This window comes from Nicotiana tabacum, chromosome 22, assembly GCF_000715075.1.
Source record: "Nicotiana tabacum cultivar K326 chromosome 22, ASM71507v2, whole genome shotgun sequence".
NCBI lineage: Eukaryota > Viridiplantae > Streptophyta > Magnoliopsida > Solanales > Solanaceae > Nicotiana > Nicotiana tabacum.
Window position 1 is genome coordinate 109,630,862 of NC_134101.1, and position 5,282 is coordinate 109,636,143.

Sequence of the window (5,282 nt, forward strand, 5' to 3'; positions counted from 1 at the left end):
CAAGACATGTGGTAGTGGGGAATAATGCATTTGTTTAATCAATAATGGGGAACAAGACATAGTAGGATTACGGGGCTCAAGAAAAGTTGATTAAATAAAATAATAATTGCATTTTTTATGTAGTAGTGGGTTTGGTAAGAGAAAGTGGATTGTTTTATTATTTGTTTAATTGATTAAGGGGTCTGTTATGAGGCATAAATAGAGCAAACTTGGACAGAATTAGGAGAGAATTTTTCTGAATATGAAGGGAGAATTAAAAGAATTTTCTGAAGATTAAGAAAGATTTGAGGATTTTTTGGAACAGAAAAAACATCCAGGAAATCTAAAGAGAGAGTAGTATACGCCCGATATACAATCTGCATACACTGGATATATAGAGGGGTCAGAATTTAAGGGTTAAACATTAACTGAGTTGTTTCTGCCCGTTGATTGTTGTTGGTGTTTCTGGATTTTCGTTTGGTTTGTTCCTTGAGTTTGGTTGGTTATTTGCTACTACGTCACTGGTTATTGCTGGATTTTTGCTTGATTTTAAAATCTGTCACTGGTTTCTCGTTGCTGGTTGTTACTGGTTGCGGGGTGTTGTTGTTGTTATACGCTACTGCATTTCTGCTAATCTTCCTCTTCTTTTACTTCCAATATCAGATACACAACTGACACGCTGGTTACTGTAAGCTGAAACATGAAGCATGAATACGAAATGAAGAGTTGAAATTCTGAATTTATCTTAGTTATATTCTGAATTTTAGTTGTATAAATACATTATTTAGCTTCCTCTAATCAGAACCATGTAGTTGTTTAATATATATAATGGAACATCTGACAGTAGCTTAGTGGACGAACTGCCTATGTATTGCTAAAAAATAAATAAATGGTGTAGTAGCTCTGTTCAGTTAGTTCGTTATTGTTTGATGATTATCATGTCTCAAAAAGCATGTTAGCTGATTTAGACTATTCTTAAACATTCAACAGTTAGCTCATTAAACGAATAGCCCGTTTCAGAATTTGTAGGAATATTATTTAGCAAGATATTATTGGTTAATTTCAGCATGTAAATGGTTTAGGATTAAAATTAGATTGCCAAGTTTTTTTTAATTTGACAAACTGTGAGCATGCCTAGTATAATGTAACTAGGTAGTAACATGTGAATGAGATGGCCCAGGTCCAGTTTTGTGCCATACACGTTGGGCCTGGGCCCACGTTGGCCAACATGCTATCCATATTGTGTTCTGATTTAACAAATTGCGTTCGGAACCCGACTATAACAACTCGTAAGCATGTAAATAAATTAGGACCTTTTCTCTTTCATTTTTTAGAGACAAATTTAATAGAAAAAATGTAGGCACTTTAGGATTATCCTTTTAAAATAAATGAGATGAGCCTCACCCAATAAAACGCACAAGTTGCGGGGCCCTCAATAAATGGTTAATAATTGTATAGACTTCGGGATAGGTCGTTTAGCAAATTTCACGGCCTCACCCAAAATAATGATACGCTAGTCGCTTTAGGCGCGCCTTTAACAATTTATTTTCTTAAACTCGGGTGCACATTTATGTGACCCAAATCCAAATCTCAACAGAGTCGAAATATGTCGATAATCACGGGTACATTGATGTGACGTGGTTCGAGATATATTTTCACGATGTTGCAATTCTCGATAAAAATAATAATAATGATAAAAGCGGTTAAAAGTTAAAATTCGCACATATGTTCAACATGTATTATATCAGATAATCAAGCCGAATATGACAGTTGAGCGACAGTGCTAGAACCACGGAACTCGGGAATGCCTAACACCTTCTCCCGGGTTAACAGAATTCCTTATCCGGATTTCTGGTGCGCAGACTGTTAAACAAAGTCAATATTTTCCTCGATTCGGGATTCAACCGGTGACTTGGGACACCATAAATCTCCCAAGTGGCGACTCTGAAATAAATAAATAAATCTCGTTTCGATTGTCCTTTAATTGGAAAAAACTCCCTACCGCGCCCCTTCGCAGCGGCGGCAAAAAAGGAGGTGTGACAGGTTGTACCTCCACTTGTAAATAAATAGCCTGTCTGAGATCGACCTTTGTGTGGATTAGACAAATATCCTGCATCTTCATAACCAATCAATGATGGCTTGGATTCATTTGAATAAAATAAACCCATATCAATGGTCCCTTGGAAGTATTTGGATATATGTTTAATTCCATTCCAGTGTCTTTGTGTTGGCGAAGAACTAAATCTTGCCAATAAGCTTACTGAGAAAGCTATATCTGGTCGGGAATTATTGGCAAGATATATTAATGCCCCAATTGCACTAAGATATGGTACTTCGGCACCAAGAAGCTCTTCATCATTTTCATGAGGTCGGAATGGATCTTTCTTTATATCAAGTGATCTCACAACCATCGGGGTACTCAATGGATGTGCTTTATCCATATAGAATCGCTTTAAAATCTTTTCGGTGTATGTTGATTGATGGACAAATATTCCATCTTTCATATACTCAATTTATAGACCACGACAAAATTTTGTCTTTCCAAGATCTTTCATTTCAAATTCTTTCTTCAAATAGTCTACTGTTTTTGGGAGCTCCTCAGGAGTTCCAATGATATTTAATCATCAACATACACGGCGATTATAATAAATTCAGATCCAGACCTTTTTATAAGGACACAAGGACAAATTAGATCATTCATGTACCCTTCTTTCAACAGGTATTCACTCAGGCAATTGTACCACATACGACCTGATTGTTTCAATCCGTATAAAGATTTCTGAAGCTTTATTGAACAAGTTTCTCGAAAACTTTTATATGCTTCTGGCACTTTAAATCCCTCAGGATACTTTCATAAAAATTTCATTGTCTAATGATCCATACAAATAGGCTGTAACAACATCCATTAGATGCATATCAAGTTTTTCTTGCACTGCCATATTTATGAGATACCTGAAGGTGATAGCATCCACTACAGGAGAATATGTCTCCATATAATCAATTCCAGGCCTTTGGGAAAACCCTTGTTCCACAAGTCGCGCTTTATATCTAACGTCTTCATTTTTATCATTTCGTTTTCGCACAAAAACCCATTTATACCCTACTGGCTTTATGCCTTCAGGTGTTCGAACTATGGGTCCGAAGACTTCACATTTTCCAAGTGAAGTTAACTCTTCCTGGATAGCGTCTTTCCAATTTGGCCAATCATTTCTCTGTCTACATTCATTGACAGATTTTGGTTCAAGATCCTCATCTTGTTGCATTATTTCAACAGAAACATTATAAGCAAAAAAGTTATCGATAACAATATTATTTCGGTTCCATCTTTTCCCGGTTGAGAAGTAACTTATTGATATCTCTTCATTCTTATTATTTTTAGGTACCTGGACCTCCCATAAGGTATTATCATTTGTTACGTCTTGGGGCTCTTCTTGAGCCACTACCTCTGTGTTATGTTCACTTTGATCACTTGCTCCTTTTCTTCTTCGATGATTTTTATCTTTAGAACCGATTGGTCTACCACATTTCAAGCATGGCTTAGACTCATTTGCTTTAATTAATTGTCCTGTCGGGATATAAACTCGAATTGGAGCATTAACAGCTGAAATATGTGACTTAGTCACCCTTGGTAGGTCAATGAATGCATCTGGCAATTGATTTGCAATATTTTGTAAATGAATAATCTTTTGAACCTCTTGTTCACACTGATTTGTTCGAGGATCTAAATGAGACAGTGATAATGCATTCCAATCTATCTTCTTTTACAACTGCTTATTTTCTCCCTCTAATATTGGATATACTAATTCATCAAAATGGCAATCAGAAAATCTTACCGTAAATAAATCTCCAATCATCGGCTCTAGATATTTTATAATAGAAGTAGATTCATATCCAACATATATCCCCAACCTTCTTTGAGGACCCATCTTTGTGCGTTGTGGTGGAGAAATTGTAACATATATCGCACAACCAAAGATCCTAAGATGGAAAATATTTGGCTCCTAACCAAAAACCAATTACAATGGGGAGACTTTATGATAACTTGTGGGCCTTATCCGCACAAGTGCTGCTGCATGCAAAATAGCATGACCCCATACTAAAATGGGAAGTTTTGTTCCCATAAGCATTGGTCTAGCAATTAAATGGAGGTGTTTGATCAATGATTCTGCTAGACCATTTTGTGTATGAACATGAGCAACTGGATGCTCAATTGTTATCCCAGTTGAAATACAATAATCATTAAAGGCTTGGGATGTAAACTCACCAACATTATCAAGACGAATTGTCTTAATAGCATAATCTAAAAATTGTGCTCTTAGCTTTATTATTTGAGCCAACAATCTTGCAAATGCCATATTGCGAGTTGATAGTAAGCACACATGTGATCATCTTGTAGATGCATCTACCAAAACATATAATATTTGAATGGTCTACATGGAGAGTGAATGGGCCCACATATATCACCCTGTATACGTTCCAAATTCAGGGGATTCCATCCTAACTTTATAGTTGATGGTCTAATAATTAATTTTCCTTGAGAACATGCAGCACAAGAGAATTTCTTAATTGAAGAATCTTCTGATTCTTCATTACATGTCCATGTGAATTCTCAATTATTTTACGCATCATATTAGAACTAGGATGGCCCAGCCGGTCATGCCAAATAATAAAATTATCTTGATTAGTAAACTTCTCGTTTACTACGGCATGTGTTTCAATCCTGCTAATACTTGTGTAGTATAAGCCGGAGGAAAGAGTAGGTAGCATTTCAAGCACATATTTCTTACCGGACATTATTGTAGTAATATAAAGATATTCAATCTTTTCATCATTTGTAGTCTCAATATGATAGCCATTTTGGCGAATATCTTTGAAACTTAATAAGTTTCTTTGAGATTTACTACAATATAGTGCTTCATCAATAGCCAAATTTGTTCCTCCTGGTAGTAATAAATTGGCTCTTCCAGAACCTTCAATTAATCTTGTACTACGGATATTGTATTAACATTCGCTTCTTTCATTACCAAATAAGAGAAATATCTCTTATCTTTTAAAATAGTGTGTGTTGTAGCACTATCCAGAAGACATATATCATTTTTATTAATCTTGAGTCCAATTGAAGACTAGGGAATTTTCATATTCTTCATAAAAAAAAGACAAATAATACATCATAAGAAATATGAAAGACAAGCAGAAAAAAATATTAAGAAATACATTAGGAATGTAGAAACTAGCAACACGTGATGCATTAGGAAAATACACTCAAGAAAAATAAACTAGTTGCAAACATAAAAATAACAACT